Raw genomic sequence first — 21,341 nt, 5'->3', positions numbered from 1 at the left:
GGTTTGAACTCAGTGGCACAGGAAAAGGTCTTTCTAAACAGAGCGCCATTAGCACAGGCACCAAGATCAACAATTAATAAACGGAACCTCATGATATTGAAAAGCTTCTGTGAGGCAAAGGGCACTGTCGTTGGGACAAAGCAACACTCTACATACATAATGGGGAAAGATTTTTACCAACCTAACATTGATAGAAACCTAATATCCAAAATACAGTTTTTTAAAAAACTCAAGAAACTAGATATCAAAAAGCCTATAACCCAATTAAAAATGGGGCATAGATCAGAACAGATAATTCTCAATAGAGGAATAGCAAATGTCTGATTTCTACACCTGCAGGGCCTCCCAAGTTTTTAACCTCCCAATTCCATACTCTCTTTTTATAATTAGTGTTAACCCTCTGAGTCCAATTAGGCTCCCACACACCCATGGGCCTTTGACCATCCATTCCACAATGGGGAACTTACTAGTGGCCATATGGCTTTCCCTTCCCAAGTAGCAGTCACCTACTGGCTCCTCAGGTAGTGGTAGGGGCTAGGAAAATAGGATCTGTCACAGTATATAACAGAGACCTGGTCCCAGTGCTCACAGAATTTGAAATCTAACCCATATTTCCAATGGTGCTTACCAACTGTTTTAATTTCTACATTCAACAGTCGATTTAAAATTTACTCAGTCATCCATGCTGAACCTCCTGGAGATGTCTCGTTCCCATCTGTCATGACCGAGCCTTCCAGGTCTGCTCCTCCTTGCTGTCCATGTCGGAGAATCATCTCTACTCAGGACATAAGTTCTGTCTGGCTCAACATCCCTGTGTAACCCCAAACATTTGCAGCAATGAAATTCTAAGATCCTTTCTCTGCCCTTCACCTCTATGACCAGCGACCCTTGCCTGCGGGAAACATGGACTTTCTGTGATGCTTAGAACGTTTCTGTTTTGGTTTGTTTGTTTGTTTTTTTGGTGATAAAAAAAACAAACACAAAATAACAACTCTTTTGCTAACTTAATTTGTTATGCTCAGTGGAGGAGAATGGAGTGGGTTTTGTTCATTTGTTCCTTCTTTTGGTTGTTTCCGGTGAAAAGATACCTTTCAAAAGCATGAAGTCTTAAATAAAGCTGGAGAGAAGCCTCAGGGCATCTGGCTGTTGTTCCAGCAGGCCAAGGTTTGGTTTGCAGCACGCACATGGTGGTTCATATCCATCTAAAACTTCAGTACCAGGGGAATCTTCTGGCCTCCTTGGGTACTGCCCACATACTTATGGATACATAATACAAATAAAAACTGCTTTTGAAGTAAGAAGAAATGTTTCTAAATCAACATTATATTTAATATAATCTATGTAACTAAATCCATACTGACCAGTCCATGTAATCATTGATGAATTTATTTCTTCTGTTACCACATATTATATTTATGTATCCAAAAAGTTTTGCATGCAGTTTTCATTTAGACAATGGAAATTAGCTTGCATGTAGGGTTATCAGTAATCAGCATGTATAATGTTTTAGAATACTACTTTTCTTCAATATGTTTTTGTGAAGTCCATGAGTAATATAATCTGGGATTGTTTGACTTGTTTGTTTTTGTTTTTGGGTTTTTTTGTTTTTGTTTTGTTTTTTGTTTGTTTGTTTGTTTGTTTGTTTTTGGTTCTTTTTTTCGGAGCTGGGGACCGAACCCAGGGCCTTGCGCTTCCTAGGTAAGTGCTCTACCACTGAGCTAAATCCCCAACCCCTTGTTTGTTTGTTTTTTTTAACTTGGATTACAGGCAAGCACCAGCTCATTGTCGTCCGTGGCTTCTCTAAATCACCAGCTAACCACTCTGAAGAGTTGCAGGAGAGCCCATGCAGACTGTCATAGAGGAAAGATTTCACCAGTACAGTCCACTGCTTCTTTGTGGTGCTGGGTATGGGACCTTGGGCCTTGTTGACAGCAGACAAGTTCCTGGCCCTCAGTCATGCTATGGCATGATTAACAGCTGAAGAAGGCGACGTGGACACAAGGTCCATTGAACAAAGATTCCACAGAGGTAACTCAATGGTGTTAATTTAGATGGTTCCAACAAAGAAACAATGGACCTTTGGTGGGGAAACTGTTCCTGGCAGCCTGTGATGTGGTTACAGCTCCAAGGCTGTGTACCAAGGCTCAGGCGCTTCTGTGTTGAAAGGCCCAGAGCTGACACATGCCCTTAGCTTGGAAAAGAAGCACAGAGCTCAGGCTCCTGTGTGAGCTCAGCCATACCATAAGCTCCCTGCACATGCTGGCAACATTTAATGCTCAATTGGATAGACTTGTAATGCTTTTATGACTCTTAGTACATACGGTTGCACACACCCAGAATAATGCAAACCGAGAACATGAAAGTCTTTTACCTTAAAATGGAGGGCAAACATGTCCTTTGAGTCTCTGCACAGAGCCCAGTGTTGGAAAGATGGCATCAGTGTCTTCCTGTAGGCTGACAAAAACAACTACTTCTAAAACTACACTGGCTGACTGTGACTATTAAGTTAGTTGATTTTTACTTAGGAAACTGTATACAGCAGTCTGTGGTTGAAAATTAGTAGGCAGCATGATTGGTCTTTGAGACGAGGAATTAAATTGAGGTTGAACCCCCGCTCCTGAATGAGGACCATTGTTTTTAAAAGGGCAGATTAAAGTCAACCTCAAAGTTGGTCTCCTTTCCCCCTGATCTAAGGAACATTAATTAGTATGACAGTTTGCTAATTAAAACTTTCAGGATTAATTAAATACAAAGCTTAGTCTTCACAACCGTTCCAACTCTGCACTGCCCTCCTGGTGCGGTCGATTGGAGTGTGCCACCCACTGTGACTTTTGTGGGTGTCTGTGATAGATCCCATTCTGACAGAGCTATTTAATTCTGTGTTATTAGCCAACCAGTGTCTAAGACCAGCTAGACCTTTGTGAAGATTATATATCTATGCTTCGTGCTCTGGGTGTCTGAACTTACCCCTCTTGGGAACACGAGCTCTTCAACAATGAAAAGGCTGATTAAAGCTTAATAAAAACTGCCAACTTAATGAGATGGGTCCCTCAAGAGGTAATTTCCCTCGCCAGATTTTAGGAATGATATAGAACTCACTTTCAAATGTTTATCTGCAGAAGCTTTTTGGGTCCATTTACACTGGGGACATAACAAAGAAACTCTGGGATGAATAGCTTTGGAAGTGGAAGGCTTTGGGTTCTGTTGGTTCTGTTGCTGTCTGTTGTCACAAGGTAAAAAGAAGCATCTAGAACACGTACCAGCTCCCAAAAGCACAAGGCATCTAAATGTATTCTGAAAAATTAGAATAGGTGAAGCTGTTTAGATGTTATTTCTATTAATTGTGCAGTCGTTTTACAACTCAAACACTATCTTTTGGACAATTTAGTTGATAAAAATACTTATCTTTGAAACAAGCCACTGTTCCCAAATGAAACAATGATGCTTTCTTGATTTTTTTGACTTGACTGCATAGATTTGTTTGTTACTGGATTTAATGAAAATGTCACAGGTATCCTTGAGAGGTCAACAATGAAGGAGAAAAGCTGACTGAAATAGTCAGATGCGAATAACTGACTGGGCAGGATTCTTTCAAAACCCTTCTGCCACAGAACACTTCGATACCAGAGAAATCACACACACACACACACACACACACACACACACACACACACACACACACACACACGCACACACACACACACGCACACGCTCACACATGTGTGCAGAAGTCTAGGGAAACCAGAAAAGGGCACCAAGTGCTCTTAACCACTGAGCCACGCTCCAGTCCCTAGATGAGAGTATCTTTTATTTTTTAATGTCTTCATGTTCTTAAGAAGCCCTGTTTACACGATGCCAGGTCTTTACGACCTTCACAGGACTGTAGAGAGATGATCAGCCAGAAGCAAGAAGACAGTTCAGTTCAACACAGCTTAGCAGCCAATGTTCCTCAAACTTCTAGAGTCTGATTAACCCCAGGCGGTTAATTTTTGGCATGTTTAAGCACAGAAGGTTTTGGTGAAATGTTTCTTGTCGATAATTAACTCAGTCTCATGTCCTTGTGGAGCACATGGCCTCCACGCCACCTATGAAAGTTTATGGCCCAATCCTTGGAAATGGGAAAATGGCATTCTATAGAAATGTAGGGAACAAACTGAGGGGTATCATCCTTTAGATGGGGTCTGCTTTTAAACTCTATTGGCAGGAAATAAATCTATGTGAAATGCTGCACTTTAAACCTTAGACCGGCTGGTGTCAAGAGGCCTTTACAAAACAGTCCTTTCTCAAGGAAGATGTGTGCTGATCACACATGAATTAAACCAAGAGCTGTGGGCTGCCTGCATTGTGCCTGTGCACTCTCAGACATCAGAGCTCCAATTTCCTCTAATGATATAAAAGAGATACTTATTTAGGGTGTTTAAATTTTAAATAATAAAATTTACTATCAAGGATCAAATTATACTACCAATTTTACTCTCATATCCACTTTACCCCAGAATGTTCACCATTCCATGACTTTGATCACAAAACAAATAATTTTTAGCTACCAAATAAAATTTTAAGAAAATCATAGGCAAACACTGTTGTTTTAAAATCATGATTCTGGTTTCTGTATATATTTAATATGAAGTAGCCCAGGAGCAATGTCTGTGGGCAGACATTCATTTCAGTGATGTAGCACACACGGGAAAAGATAAACAATTCCACCCCCACCCTCACTCCCTACAAAACTGTCTCAACTGCATTTGGTTGCATTTGGCATTAAGGCTGCAGAATTAAAATGGAAGCCTCAGAAAAGGTATGACACTTGAAAAGCCAGATCCTCATTAAAATGGTGATCGTGGGATATTATTGTCACTATTCCCTCCACGTTGACTCTTACTGAAGGTAGAAGAAGAAGCAATGATGACTCTCACTTGAGAATCTTTGACTGTAAACACACACACACACACACCACACGGGCATGCACGCGCGTGGATTTATAATTCTCATACTTCCTGCAGCATCCAAGAAACCCCATAATCTCAAGGGTATTTTCAGATTTGTCGTATTATATGGAAAAGGTTTTAAAGCCATTGGAAGCCTCTGAACCTCTTCAGTCACCCCTGTAAAGAAGCTGCCGTCATCCTGTGTAACTGCAAATGCTAAAGCCATGCACTCCTTAGCTACATTACAAAACCCATAAAACTTATTAATATGAACAGCTTCCAAATTAACAGAGCTTGACACTTTAAAAAAGTTGTTAATGAGCATGCGATCCTGTAAAAGTCAACGTTGAAAACAATTATATCTCTACGGTTGTATATCTGAAAATAATCACTAGTAATTATTTTTCTTATTCCGCAACGACGGTATTAATTAGCAAATGCCAGCTGTCTATTTGGCCTCTACCATCCTGTCCCTCTCCAGCCCACACACCATTTCCAACATGCATCAGTTTACCTACTTGCATATCCCTATGCTCCACCCTGTTACAGCGGCCCTCATCTTTTCCAACCCGTTCGGCTGTCACTGGTTAAAAACCGCCGATACATTGCAACGTTAAGTTTGGTAACAGGCTGTGTTAGGGCTTAAGTAGAAGTCAGGTGATACTTTTCATGCTCCAACAATATACTCTTAGAGATTCCTCACTTATCCCTGTTCTCTTTTCCCATGGCCGAGCAAAGCTGGGCTGTGAACAGGTGGTATCAGAGTGAGCCATGCGCAAAGCCACTCAGCCTCAAGCGTCCTTTGAATCCAATTCATCTTGACCTCGCAGGCTGAGGAACGGCACTATCTTTTTAAGATCGAGTACAGAACTGCTTCTTTAGTTATAACTAGTAAGAATTCTAGGAAACTATCCAGCCAAGAAGTAATTTCTACACAAGCAGTTCCTGCCGTTTTCCTTCCAGGAATCCTTGTGTGCTATTATATGGCCTTGAAACCGTTTGTGCATGGGAGAAGCAAACAGCTCTGTTGACCTGAACAGAGGCGGGAAAACTAAGGCGGCTTTTAAACCCTGAACAGGACCGAAGTGAAGCAACTTACCACAAGAGGGCAACAGAGAGCTGCCGCCACCTGGGTGTTCATTGTGTGCCATTTCCCAGGGTTGTTAATGGGCTGGATGGATCTGTCTATGGAAAACTGTATTAGACTTTCTTTTTCCAAACTCTTGGACTGCATATGAGCTTCTCAAAGCTCTGCTGATACTTTCAATAAAGGAACTGACTTCAGTTTCTCAAACAAATTAAACATATTCTCCTTTGCCCAGTGAAATACTTTTCAGTGACTTGAGTCTTCTGTGGGAGTCTGTTTGTTCATTTATTTTTATAGTACCAGAGATTGAACATGGGGCCTCACATGTGTAGGTAATCGATCTACAACTGCCCTACAGCTAGGCTACCATGGTGCATTCTTTAAGATGTTAAGGTGAACATGTTGGGCTTTGAGACAAGCAGGCAAACAGTTCTACCCTCGAGAAAAATGTACTAAAGATATTATAATATGTAAACACGTAGGGTCTAGTGATGGAGGGAGTAAAAGATAATGAAGATGTGGGTGCTCAGATGGGTGAGGTGAGGAGCTCAAAGGATCCTTCCTCCAGAATGGAAAATATAAAACTGGATAAAAAGTTAGCAGTAATCATCGATGGAGATTGAGACTAGCGTGTGTGACAGAAGCTGCTGAGCGGGAGAGTCTGTGTATTTCTAAGTCTGTCCCTGGGCTATCTGCCCTTTCCTCAAGCTCCACCACACTGTAGCAGGATGAAGGGAGCTGTAAAAACACACCACTGGAAGATAGTTGAGTTGACTTAACCTGAGGCCCCAGCACAGGACCTCCCTTTAGACATGGCTGGGAACTGCAGTGGTCTTCCAGCAGCAGTTTGAATGGGGGAAATTAAATATATGTTCCTACCTATACCATTATAGTGGAATATTACACCAAAGACTAACTCGGAACTGCATTTTATATACCTAGAGAATGACAGACAATTTAACAATTGTTTGCTCTGCTGAACTTCATTGAACAAATAATGGCCGAATGCCCATCTGGTGAACAGGGTGCTCCCTGTGCTAGCTGATTTCAGAAGGGATAAGACAGTTGAGTGAGGCGGCCACTTCTGATTGGGGTGAGATCCAGAGCTAGAAGGCATTGACTCTAACATTTCTCCCATTCTCAGGGTTTATTAAATTTCCCCCCCCCCTGTTTTCCTCCATTGAGGAGGGTTACAAAGGTAAGTGCATGGTGCAAAGCTGCCTAGAGTAGACAACAGTGCCTCTCCCTGGGATCTGTAGGGAACATCAGCTGATCTGGAAGGAGCTTTATAGTCGGGGCTTAGCAAACAGCCTTGACCTGGAGTCCTCATAGTGTTTCAGCTATCATTTCCTTAATGAAAACTTGCAAAATGTGAGATATCAGACAACAGATCTTACATCAAGCCAGAGTCTTTCACCTAAAGAAGGCAAAAGTTTTAATAAAATTACTTGGTTTTCAGCTACTCAGATATAGAGAAGTTGGGACTTGACTGATTAGCTTTCTTTCTTCTTCTTTTTTTTTTTTAATAAAAAGTCTAGAATTTCACTGAAAACTTTTATCTCCAAAATTGTCCTTCAAGGACAAACTCAAAAGGTCTTTAGTTCTAACTTCCCTGCTTCTGGGAAGTGCTACACCATGCAGGAATTGTCTTGCTTTATGTGGCTCCACTGAAGCATTAATCATGAAATGCAAACTATTAATCACCTCATTCTTGGACCAACATCCCCACAGTAGATCCAAATGTAATAACCATATTTACATTCCCCAAAACCCTGACAGCCAATCTCCAATTCATGCAGGCAACCCTGAAAGAAAATTGAATTTTTTTCCTATAGGAAAGAGTATAAAACTGATTTCCCCAGTGCCCTCTGATTCACTAAGCCAATATTAACACATTAATATGCATTTGAATTTCAGGACTCTGGCCATTGCTTGGACTTCCTGGCCCGATTTGAGAAAGAGAAAAGATGAGAAGACAATTCTATTTTGGAAAGACATACGTGTTAAACCTAAAAAGGAATTGGCTTTATCACTTTACCTATGTTACAATCTTTGGGGTCCATGTGGGAAATTGTATCCGACAGAAAGGAACAGACAGACTCTTGGTCCTCAAGGGTAGAAGATGGATCCCCTTGGCTCTTGCCTTGCTGCCTAACTTCAAACAATTTTTGAAATTAGAGTTTTCAAAGTACCCAAAGTCAATGAATTTTGTTTGCTTGTTCAGACAGGGTCTTTTTATGTGGTGATAGCTGTCTTGTAACTCAGTGTGTAGACCAGACTTCCCTTGAACTCAGAGGTCTGCCTGTCTTTGCCTCCCCAGTGTGTGCCATCATGCCCAAGAAGGTCAATACAAATTTAAATACAGACAAAATATAAGCTTCAAGAATAGAACGTAAGCCCAAGACGATCTGCATTTATGTGTTGCTGTGACCATCTGCACCTGGAGGATACAGTAGACTCAACATCGGCAGAAGGAAGACAGACAGGAAACTATCATTCCCAAATGGACCTAGCCTCGTTTCCTATTCACTAATAAATTACTCTAAAGAAATATTTGAGCTGTCAGGGCACTTAGGATAATTTGTCAAGCAAAGAATACTTTCATTGCTTGCATATTTTCCTCAGAAGGCAATGCCTTCTCCAAGGAAACATAGGATGGTTTGTTACACATTAATAATGAAAAATCCTATTATAGCCTGATTTGTTTCATAGCAACTGTTAATGAGGCTGCCTTGAAATTCAATTGTCTTGGGATGGGAAGGGCCAGGATCAGGCCACTTGGCTCCAACCATTCTTATTCCTGAAACGTAGACATGTCACTAGACCAAGGTGTAGTTATCTCCAGCCAATGGCCTCATGCAAAATTCATCAAAAATGCCTTGAAAGTCTTACTCACCTTTCACATGATAAAGCATATGGAACTGTTATAGCCCACCCCTTTGACTGCAAATAGCTTCCAAGCAGTGTACCCAGCCTGTTTTCCACAAATGTGATAACCATGTGAAGGGCATCTTGGGAACAAACATAAAGCATAGAAGATGTGCCATGCACACCCCTCAGTGCTGGTGGTGATGCAGCAGGAAAGCCCCTGTAGGATCAGACCTAAGCCAGATGTATTCAGAGAAGAATCATCTGTCAGTCACTAGGCTCAGGAGGGAGAAAGGTTGGTAGAGGACACAACCAGGGAGCTGAAGAGAGCAGTGGAGATTTGAGAAGCTCTGAATTGCTCAGGGTTATGAATATAGTACTTTAAAAAAAAGAAAGAAAAAAACCCTACACATCACATCCTTTGGGTTGTCTGAGTGTCAGATAGAAATCAAGGCTACTTGAGCCTGGTACAGGGTAGCGCTGTAGAGCCCAGGACAAAGGCAAGGAAATTGGTAAAGAGCAGGCAAATGCATCCATACATGGGTCTCCCTGGAAGGCTCCTTCCCTACAGAGCATTAAACTGTTGCCCTCTCATTCCCCACCATGGCGCTTAAACTCTGACATCCTTTTCACAGGGGGTAAACGAGATCAAACCACAGTGCTTCAGATTTGAATCAGAGGAGTGGTTATCTGGATCTTTCAGTGGACAGGGATCAAAACACAGTTAACAAATCCTGTGGGGGAACTGCCTGGAATTCTTCTTTTTATTCCCTTTCCACATTTTAAGAAGAAGTTTTGTTAAAAGGAAATATTCTTGACATGTTATGAATTTCAATTATATTTCAGTAATAATTAGTAGTCAGGTCTTCTAGTCTAATGAGCTTTAAAAAAAAAACATAGCTATTGTCTTCCTGATTTAAGGTGACTGAGGAATTTTGACAGAAGACTTTTTAACATTTCATTGGGAAAATTAACTTTCTCAAAATGAAATGATACATTTCAGAGAGGGGGGAGGGGAGGGGAGGGGAGGGAGATTAGGATTAGGTGGTCAGAGGAGGTACTTAGAAGAATCTAATGTTCCCACTGAGGCCATGATGCCAAGGAAGTCACTGCAATGCCCTAAGACAGAAACAAAGTGACAGCTTGCTTAAGATAGCATGAAATGGCAGGGTGACAAAGAGGTACCAGCAGTCCTGGTTCCATGGCTCACGATCCTTGTGATTGACTTGTCAATGCTGGGTGCCTTCCTCAGTTGCATTCTGCCTTACTTTTTGAGACAGGGTCTCCGACCAAACCTGGTCCACAATGTACCCTGGTCCATGTCAGAGAATCCAGGCAGACAAGATGCATGAAATGAAGCAGGAGAGAGCAACAGAATGATGGGAAGATGGAGATGGTTCACTCTCATCTCACACACACACACACACACACACACACACACACACACACACACACACACACACACCTTTTAAAACTAAGGTCACAAAAATGCAGTGGCACAGAGGGTGGCACAGGAGGAAATGGTTCTGCTTGGGAACAACATCATCCATCAAACACATCCCTCATCTGCCACATGGGCTCTCAGGCCTTCTAGAAGCCCAGAGCCTCAGGTGAAGCCTGACATGTGTCTGAAGGAAGCAATCTGTGACGAAATGCAATGACAAAACAGACATACCACAGGCCACAGCTAAGCTGCTGCATGCTGAACTCAGAGCCAGCTTTCTGCTGCTGAAGAAAGGAACTCCCCTGAGAAAATGCAAACCCAGGCTATGAGCATGGCAAGTATCTTATGAGATCTGGAACTTCCTTCCCGAGTCCACCCTCTCCTGAAAGAATAGCACCAGAATCCCCATCCAGACAATAAGGATACAGGCCCCCGGAAGGCAGTCAAGGCAAAATATGACCTCGAGGCTTGGAGTGAGCCTGGCGAATGTCTATCTTCTGAACAATGCTGTAGCTAGAGCAAGCTTTAGAGATTTGGCACAAATCTCCCCCAAAGAAGTCTCAAATTGACACCAAGATTTGGTACTAAAATTGGCATTGGGGGGTAGGAGGGGGTTAGAGATGAAAGAATCGGAAATGCCCGGTGTTTGACCACAGGGAGGCAGGCTGTGTAGAGTCTGAGAGTAACCCTCTCCTTCATCTGTCATTCCCTGGGTTCATTCTGCCCCCTGCAGACCAGGACAGCAGATGTTCTCTTCCATTCTGTCAGTTGCTTCTGCTTACGATGGGCCTGAACGCCCCTGACCAAGTGTCTATATCTATAAGTTCATCAAACTGTGGGTCAAAAGTTTTCCACTGTATTATATGACAATGTACAGCTTTTTTAAGTATTGTTTTACTCTGATCCATGAAGTACATAACACAGGCCCATACAGCTTTGGGGGAATTTGTATGGGATAAGACCCAAGTTTAAAAGTGAATTTTATTAATATTTTATATGCAGGTTTATATACAACATTCTGAATGCAGGTTTGTATTAGATGATTTAAAGCAAGAGGGGCTTGGTCTGACCTTAGGAGGGACCATGTTCAGTGTGAGGGTTACTTTTGTAACTCCTGTGAGCAGATAGCCAAAATGTCTATAGAAGAAGAGAGACAGGATCCTCATGGGGCAGAAATGATTTCCATAGTCTGCAAGGGAATCTGGGAAGTGTAGTCTTTCAACAAGTAACTATCATTTTCAACCCTAAGAGGGGATAAAATTTGCAGGGGATAAAATAGCTATTTTCTGCTGATGTATGTCTCTGTTAGAGGGGTTAGTTCTGAGTCGATTGAAGAGGGGGTCCTCAGGTCAAGAAGCAGAAGGAGAGTCTTAACTTGATCAGCTGTGATGGATCAGGCCATTGTTGTCCTGTGTTCCTCCTGGAGAGATTTGTAAAATGATTATTAGAGGGCTGTAAACAGATGATCTGGCTACAGTGGAGAACCAGGAGATTTTTCTGGAAAGGTTGGTGGAGGGGGAGGAACAGAGGCAGGAGAGACAGACTAGGTTGGTGAGAGAAAGTAGACATAGAGTTGATTCAGGGTGACAGTGACTGGTCCCATTGCCAGGACTGTTGGACCACAGTGAGCTAGCAGAAGTAGCAGGCAGCTACAGATCATCAAAGGAAGTGAACAGGTGAAACCAGAGAACTAATGTAAAGAATTGTATCTGGCCTGGGGTAAAAGGGAGGAGGGTCCCTTTTAGCCAGTTTCTCCACAACATCTAAAGGGTCTTTTTTGCTCATGTGTCAGGAATAAATAAGGTGAGAACAATTAGAAGAACTTGAGTGGAACATTTTGGTATAGAGTGAAGTTCAGAAAAGAAAACATTTTTTTCAATTTTTATTATATATTTCTTTACTTACATTTCAAAGGTTATTCCCCTTCCCAGTTTCCTGTTCATAAGCCCCCATTCCCTCCCCTCCCCCTCCCCCATATGGGTATTCCCCCTATACATCCCCCTTATTGCCCTCCCCCATATTCCACTGCACTGGGGATCCAACCTTGGCAAGACCAAGGAAGACATTTTAAAAACAACCAAGGCATTGAAAGACAGTAAGTAAAACATTTTTTAAAAGTAAGTATGATGATAACAGAGAGGAAAGAGTGATGAAGAGGAGCCAGATTGGAAGGGAACCAGAAGGAAGTTTCACCTTGTCTCTGTGTCCTTAAGCTCCTTTAAAACCAGTTAGAAATTGCTGGCATGGAAACAGCACTGTTTGAAAAGGGCAAAGATCCCATTCTTAGCAGAGGTCAGATCTTTTTAATCTTGGAATACTGCAGCCAATGAGTTGAACCTTCCTAAAGGGGGTTAAGCTGATCTGAGCTGGTGAGACAGAGAGGTTAACTGATGCAAAGAAGTCCAGCTGAATTAGCTCTGAGTCCCTAAAACAATGTCCAGAGTGGTTAGAGAAGAGATGCGTTGGATGGCCCACTACTCCCCTCTTAGAGGTCACCTGAACTGCTTTTAGGGGATGGGGGCACCAATCTCGGTAACTTGCTTCATAGACAATAGAAGAACAATAACGGAAGATTCAAAAGAGGTTTCTTCTAAAGGTCTATGACAAAGCTCAGCAGTTGGCAAAGATCCTGAGTACAAGTCAGGAGGTAATAATAGCTATACAACATTAAGAAACAAAGTCGTACAAGGAAACTGTATACATCAAGGTTAACATGAATCAATATAAGATAAAGTTAAATACAGAATTTACATCAGGTTAAATGCAATTACTGGCTGAACCATGTACCAGAGTTCTATAGAAGAATAAAGTAACTGTATTAGCTATTTACTTACACCAGTCTCCAACATAGGAAAGATGTACCTGGATGCTTTGTAAAAAGAAGTCAGTAAAATTTAGCATCCAAAGAATGAATTTGAACGCAAGGTGTCTAAGTGGTATTCCGTGCTTTGACATATGATGACCTTTATATATTTGTTTCAGATATGAATAATATCAACTATTACTTAATGAACAAAACCAGATTATATCTCAGGTAAAACACTATTTTGGTTATAAACAATTTGCTAAGGTAAAAAAAAATTTAAATTGAGACCATTGCTTTAAATGATTATATCTAGTATTTGAAAACATAGCTTACACATTTTAATTAGCACCAAACTGTTACACTTATATTCCAAGATTATATAGTAAATATCAGACTGCATAGTCAATCTAAGCTGTATTCTTCAAAAAGAAGTGATTTTTCAATTTCCAATCTAAAAGTGTATTTCCTGCCTTAGTCAGGGTTTTATTACTGAGAAGAGACACCATGACTATGGCAACTCTTATAAAGGAAAACATTTAATTGTGGCTGTCTTACAGTTTCAGAGGCTTAGTCTATTATCATCATGGTGGGAAGCATGGCAATGTGTAGGCAGACATGATGCTGGAGAAGAAGCTGAGAGTTCTGTATCTTGATCTGTAGGTAGCAAGGAGACTGTGTACCACACTGGGCATAGCTTATGTATAGAAGACCTCAAAGCTCACCCCCACACTTCTTCCAACAAGGCCATACCTCCTAATAGTGCCACTCCCTATGGGCCAAATCAAACACAGGAGTCTATGGAGGTCATTCCTAATCAAAGCACCATACTCCCAAAGACAGTGACTGCCCTGTCAAGAAATGATTCATTTTACAAAGATTTCTAGAATCAACTCTATTGTCAGAATCTTTTAAAATTTCTCCACAACATTTTCCTTCCATACACTCAACCAACAGATGAAAAATGAAAGCAGTGAGTCATGCCAAATCTGTAATAAATAATTACATGTAGCAGAGACTGAATTAGCAAAGAGGTCTAAAGCCAAATCTTTATCCCTTCTACCGATGGTCAAATCTCCAAATCACCACACAGTGACAGCGGGAAGCATTATTCTTAACGTCATTCCATCTGAAATAGATTGACTGTTTAGAGGCACAATTTGTAAAGCAAGAGGACCACATTAATTGAATTTTGACAAATATTGGCTTTGGAATTTCTTAGAAAATATCCATGAACATTACTGCCAAAGTCTGTGGGTTTGACAGACGACCTGGCATCCTCCTTCAGTCAGGGAACTTGGGTGACTAGGGTGTGGATGCTGTAATTAGCTTTTGCTAAGAGGAAGAACTGAATGGCAGTGTAAACAGCATAACAACTGAACTAGCATGTAGGTTCACAGCATCCCCATGTATCCGTTAGAGGGACAGTGTGGCCAGAGCTAATTGCTATTTGCCTCTCTGTTGTTTAAGACATTTAAGATGTGGTTGCAGACTCTGAGAACCTCCGTTGGGCAATAGAATCCATTCTGCTGTCAAGTGAGACTTGAGGAGTAATTCATCTTTAGATAAAGAAGAGGATTTTTTTTTTCTGCTTTTGCCAACATGACTAGAGCCAGTCAGACCTATACAGCTAGAGCTGGCCAGGCCTATGTAGCCAGAGGCAAAAGCAGTATTCTTCTGGAAGGACCTACTTCCCATGCACCTTTGTTCTGTAATGAGGCTAACAGCATCTTACTCTGATGGGATGGTGCTCCACTCAAGGGAGCTTGTGCTCCATCCAAGGGAACTACCTAGCCTGGGCCCTTCCTGCCCTGCAAGTGTATTGTAAATTCAACCCACTTTACTTAAGAATTCAGTCTTTTATAATCAATCTTTAAAATATATGTATCTAATTTTAAATATTATTTTACATGAAACGAATTTCAAGTTTACTTTAGACTTATTTGAGCCACTTGCTTTAGGCTTCAATTTGACAATATGTAGAAAAGGCTATTTAATGGAGATAAAAATTAGCCTTGATCTTCTCTCTATAAATAATTTGCATTTGTACTCAGCATGACTGACTATTAACTTGTATAGCTTAATTATTTTTAACAGTTCAAATTAAGTTTGTTCCTTTTATAAGATTAGGATTTCACAAGTTTATCCCTGTTAAGTTTGAGCCTTAGGAAATTATAATTCTTTTTTTTTTTTCTTTAATTCAGAGCTGGGGACCGAACCCAGGGCCTTTTGGTTGCTAGGCAAGTGCTCTACCACTGAGCTAAATCCCCAACCTGGAAATTATAATTCTTAAATTGAAGATCTTTTAGTGAGAAAATAAATTTTAAGGCATAAATACAGTTCACCAAGAGACTGGGAACCTCATTTTTTCTGTTTTATAACGTGCAAAATGACTCAATTTCGCCAAATCACTAAAGTTCAACAAAGTCAGCAATGAGAAACTTAGAAATTTATGAGCCTTAATCATCAGACATACGCTGTTTGATGTTTTAAATCTTATTGTACCTTGTATGGTGATTTTACTGTGGCCCAGGGAGTGGTACTATTAGGAGGTGTGGCCTTGTTGGAGGAAGTGTGTCACTGAGGGAGTGGCCTTGCCTTTTGTGACTGCTTTAAGAAACAATTTACTTTTTAGTCCTTGTCAAGGGCAAAGTATCTTTTCCTGAGTGTTCTGTTTTGTTTTCCTTCTCCCAGTCACAGAGACATGTGACCCACGCCTCAGAGCCAGCCTTCTCAGTGGGGTCTAGGAGCATGAAAGATTTTTTTCAATATTATCCATACCCAAATGGTGTTTGATGCCCTGTAAGACTGAACCCATTGATCTACATATCCTATAATGAATTTGAGTGGATCTGTAAACGAAACAGACAACCTGACATGCCTTTACCCCTTAGCTGTTAAGGAGGACAAGCAGGATTTTCTAGGTTTGGAGAGGAAGAAACGCAAGTGGGCCAAAGCATTAGGCCAAAGAGACCTAAGACAGAGGGACTCCACACTATCTCAGGAATAAAGATGCATGTGTGGAGGACTGCAGAAGAGCTGAGCATTCTGGGTTCTTGGCGTGGTTGTAGGCCTTGAGAGAGATTAAAGTGAACAGTGAGCTATATGGGGGAAGGGCCCTGGCCCATGTTAGCATTTCACCTTGTGGAGTTACTTAAATCAGTTGATACTAAAAATCAATAGTTCCAAATTTGGGCCTGCAATAGTCACTTATCCAATGTATATGAAAGACAGATTAGGATGGGGTGTTGAACACATAAACTCGGTATAAGGTCTCCTAAACGGAACTTTTCAATTAGCCTTCAGCCAGGCTGAGGGTGTATTATTTGGAATGGAGGATTTGGAAGCCATGGCAGGGCAGAGACGAGGTAAATATCAATATCCAGTTGCTTAGAGAGAGCAGCTTCTAAGTCTTGAAATGACCAAATGCTCCTGGAAAAGTAGGAGGGCCTCTCTAACCATTACAGTTCCAGGGTTAAGGAACCGCAGGGCCAGTGGAAGGTTCTCGGGGTTTTCAGTGGATCAAGTGGCGGACCAGCGGAGAATTCCGGGTATTAGAATTCTTAGCTAAACTTTCTCACAGCTAGTGGGAAGGGGTAAAGGCATGGCTTCCAAATCTGCCTTTGACTAAGCAGGTCTCGAGATAGAAGAAAACTCCAGTGACCTACCCAGGGCACCTCTGAATTAGGTTCAATCCATTACCTCGGCCCAGTGTTCTGCTATGTTACTGCACATTCTAGCCTCCCACCTCAGTCAGACTGTCAGGGAGAGACAGTGAGAGAGAGAGAGAGAAAGGACACAGAAGTGAAAAGAAAATGTTACCTGGCCCATGGCTGAGTGCCCTATGAGACCCAGGGAGGTTTCCTGTGAGACCCAGGGAGGTTTTTTGTGAGAAGGCTTGAGCCACTATTAGGCCAGAATCTTCAGCACTTTATGTTAAATTATATTAAAGCTCCCATAGAAAGATGAAGGCAGAAAGAAAGATCTGGTCTTACCTGGGATGGAACCGTGTTTATTCACAGTAAGGGGGCGCTTTTGTAACCCACATGAACAGAGGTCCAAAAAGCCTAAGGCTAACAAGGACCCTTACAAGAGTGGATGTGAGTTCCGTAATCCGCAAGGGAAGCTGGGAAATGTAGTTTTTCATCAGGAAACTCTCCGGTTTACATGAAGTCTTTAATTTGTAAAACACAACGCACGGATGGAATTTCCATTTAGGGCAGGAGTGAGTGCTCAAAAAGCTAATGGGATGTTTTCAGATTTCAATTTTCGGATGATGGCTGCTACAGTTGAATACGTATTGGACTCGATGCAAATAGCAAGACATTTTGCCTGAGAGATTTGAGCCGACATGGGCTTTGCTATCACTGTGAATAGCCTGGAGCTGCTATCCTAGGTCTCAAAAGACAGACTGCCAAGCTAAAATTTAAATTGAGTAGATTCTCTTGACTTGCTGGGTGGTCATTTAAACTGCCTCCCCCATTACTAGAGGTTGGGGTTAAGACCAGTCTCTACCAGGCTCTTTCAAGAGGCCACCAGCCAGCATCAGAGCAGTGGGGGCCCCAGCTGCAAGGCTGCCTCTGCCAGGAGAATGAAAGAGCCTTTTCAGTGAGTTTCCTTGTTTCCCCAAGGCCAGGCCAGGCGCTGCACCCCGCTTTCCCCTCCCCCCTTCCTCCTGTGACTCACTCCTCAATTCTGGAAGGGAACCGTAAGCAAGCGGCTTGAAGGTTTCATCTTGGTGGACAGTCTCGCCAATGCTATTGTTTTACCTATGCCCCCGTCCCTAGCCTTCAGAAGTCATTTAAGGAGTAGGCGGTTTTACTTTTAGGGCTGATTCTCTGTCTACCTTCCACTATGCTCCTGTCTTTAGAAGGTAAGAGCTCACAGTGCCGGGTCCATGTTTCCACATGCAGTGAGTTCGCTGCCCTGTGCACGGTGAGGGCTGCTGCATAGACACGGAAACTCCGAGTGAGTCTGAAAGGGTAGCAACGGGAATAGCAATGTAAGAACAGGATTTCATGGGTCCTATGAATGCAGTCCTTTTACCAATTGTTTTTATTATATGTGTGTACATAATATATACATATACACACATACATACATGCATACACATACATACATACATACATACATACATACATACATACATACACACACATATGATTGTTTGCTTGCATGTATATGTACCATATGCTTGCCTAGAACCCGAGGATCCCAGAAGAGGGCATCCCTTGGAACTAGAGTTAACAGATGGTTGTGAGGAGCCATGTGGATGCAGGGAATTGAACCCCTGCAAGAGCAGCCAGGACCCTTAACTGCTAAGGCATCTCTCCAGGCTCAGCTTTGCAAAGCTAATCAGTGACCTGGGAAGCATGGTAAGGTCACCTGAAACAAAGGCTGCTGAGTCTGACTCTTCTTTAAGTCTGGCAAGGGATCTTCCATGATTCCTGAGGGAAGCAACTGGGACTGGACATGCTCCAAACCAGAATCTAAGCATTTGTCACAGCTGGCGTGTAGCAGGCATGGTTCCAGATGAAACCTAAAACCTAGAGGGGGAAAAAATCTGTAAAAATCACAGCAGGATTTGGAGGGATAGAGTGAAATAGTACTAAAAATTCTAATTTTCTGGCTGCGGATTTTGCTACAATTATTAAGAGACTAGATGGCTTACTGGGTGCTGTGGCTTTCATCCTGCCCAGGCCTCTTGCTGTTTAAAGTCTCCATACAAAAATGAAGCAGACAAAATGTCGGCACTTGGGAGAAAAGAAAGAAAGGACAGGAGGAAGAGGAACAAATCAGTGGCTGATTTAATTTGGAGAAAAGTAGAAGTATGTAGAGAAAAACTGCAACAGTATTCCTTGATGGTGATATGTAGCAGCCTATGGTGTTTAGTTTACTTTTGCCCTCAGAAATGAAAGCGTTACAGAGACTGGCTTCAATATTGAGCACTGTAACAGCCAACTGATTACACTTACAGCTTATCAGGAAGGACACACATTAGAAGTAGCTTCTCACCAGTGTTTATTACACAAGGAGACAGTGAAAATATCTGGACAGAGCATCTTAGGAATTATAGAAAAGCAGAAAACTGGTGATTAATAAACATGATTTTGAAAAATTAAGTCTTTCTCTTAATCAATGGCTCTTCAGCCCCCATCTGTTCACTGTGCTCATCCTGCTGACAGCAGGGGACATGCTGTGTTGTTCATTCCTGCACTCTCAGCAGCTGAAAGGGTAGCTAATGTGTCAGCAAACTAGGAGGAGGGAGGGCGGGCGGGACAGACAAAGCAAAGAATCTCATGTTGTTGATACATTAAAAATACTCCCAAATCACTGTCTCCTCCAAAGCAGTGTCAATGACCTTGAGAGTTAGAGCCACGAGCACCAGTTGGTAGCAAGCAATTGTGATTTTTCTTTAAAAAAATTTTCCTTGTGTATAATGCTAAGGTCTAACTTGTATTGGGATGAAAACAGGAAACACAAATAATTCATACAGCTGACACTACGTGAGATGGATGGTTATTTATTCTTATATATTTAAATATCATTGAACCCCATGCCAGATGTCTGTACCTGTGCTCACACCAGTCCATGTCACAATAACGTAAAAGCTATGCATCCCATCCCCCCAAGGGGGGATGCCAACATCTATTCACTCATCTTCCCCAGAACCCCTCCTTAAAAGGAGCGTATGAGATGGTTTTTCTCCCAGGTACACTATGCCTTTTTAAAGGTTTGTTTATTTTTACGCGTACTGGTGTTTTACCCGTACACAAGTCTGTGTACCACATGCACATAGTGTCCACAGAGGCCGGAAGAGGATGTCTGATCCCCTGGAACAGGAGTTAGAAGTGTATGCGAACTGCTATGTGGGTGCTGGAAACTGAACCAGGCTTTTCTGCAGGAGCAGCCACTGCCCTTAGCCACCGTCTGTCTCTCCAGTCTGATGGGTAACCATTCTGAAGAGAAAACACATTGGTCTCCAGCCTTTTGTAAGTAATATTTTTCAGAACTCAGTCGTGCTTAGAATATCAGCTAAATTCTTATTCTCATAAACAGAACCAGTGAGTAAATACAGGCATTGATGGGTTCCTGTAATTACTCTTGAAATATTGAGAAGTGTAGAGGGTAGGAGAGACAAATATAGGAGAGACATAGCAGCTAAGGGTAGTGCTGAAGTGGGGGGGGCACTGAGCACTGTGTGACAGTTTTGGTGGAGAGAGGATCCAGTTCCATGGAATGTGTGGCATTTCAGAGACTTAGCAAGCAAGCAGCTGGATCTCCGTGTCTGCCCTGAACAGCTGCAGGCAGGGTGTGGTGAGAGCAGGACAGAGAGAGTAAGAGTGGGGTGAGGCATCTTGGGAAGTTGGCCAGGTTTATTGACTCTTCAGAAGCATTTCGAAAGCAATAGGTTTCTTTTCCTGGCAGCGCAAAAACAGGAACCTGGTTATGAAGGCCTTGTGTTTAACAAATATCGGTCACATGGGGAAAGGAAAAGGAATTATTTAGAGTTAAAAGGGGAAGGCTTTTAGAAAAATCCACAAGAGAAAGGAAAGTGTCCTAGAACAGTGAAGGACTCTAAAGATACGACGATGGTGGAGCTCACAAGGACTAATGGTGACTCTTTGTGGAACAAGATAAGACCATAGAGAAACAAGGTGAACCCTCTACCCCCAGAAGGTGGTGGTGCTTTTTCAGAATTATGTATGTGTACTTCTCCATTCAAAAATATGACTGAACATAAAAATATTAATGCTAAGTTTAGTTACTAGTACTGACCCAGCATACACGTCTTGGTGTTGAGCATGTCCCATGGCTATGTTGAAGGTTTCTTTGAAGAAAGCTGTGGGAAGCACATGCACAGCTAGTGTCAATTGCGTTTTCTTGAAGCCTTTTTTTTTTTTTTTTTTTTCAAAATAAGAAGCTAGACACCAGGCTTCGGCGCTGTCCTGCGGATGTGCTGAGACATGTGCTATGTTGTTGGCATGCCGGGACGGGACCGCTCTGAGCCTGCTGGAGGTGTTGAGTGAACTACTACTGTGTACGGTGTTTCACAGCCACCTTCTGTGCTGATCCAATTGCAGACTAATTTCAAAAGAAAGTGACACAAACCAACACAACTGGAACACTGGTCATTCAGTGCCTTGTCTGCTCCTTTAGTTTACAAAGATGGCAGGCGGGGACTCTAAGATTTCATGGCTAAAGTCAAAG

General features: G+C 42.1%; 1 protein-coding gene across 1 annotated transcript in view; it reads right to left on the bottom strand.

Annotated features, from left to right (window-relative positions):
- The window catches only part of Ccna1 (cyclin A1), a 46,044-nt gene extending 28,900 nt beyond the window's left edge, over positions 1–17,144 (bottom strand). Inside the window, exon 1 of the mRNA XM_032898391.1 lies at positions 17,126–17,144. The gene's annotated coding sequence lies outside the window, so the exon portion shown is untranslated. The remainder of the gene's footprint in view (positions 1–17,125) is intronic.
- Positions 17,145–21,341: the final 4,197 nt, after the last annotated feature.

Source organism: Rattus rattus, chromosome 3, assembly GCF_011064425.1.
Source record: "Rattus rattus isolate New Zealand chromosome 3, Rrattus_CSIRO_v1, whole genome shotgun sequence".
Lineage (NCBI taxonomy): Eukaryota > Metazoa > Chordata > Mammalia > Rodentia > Muridae > Rattus > Rattus rattus.
Note: the sequence above shows the minus strand (reverse complement) of the source record. Positions and strands in the feature narration are given on the sequence as shown.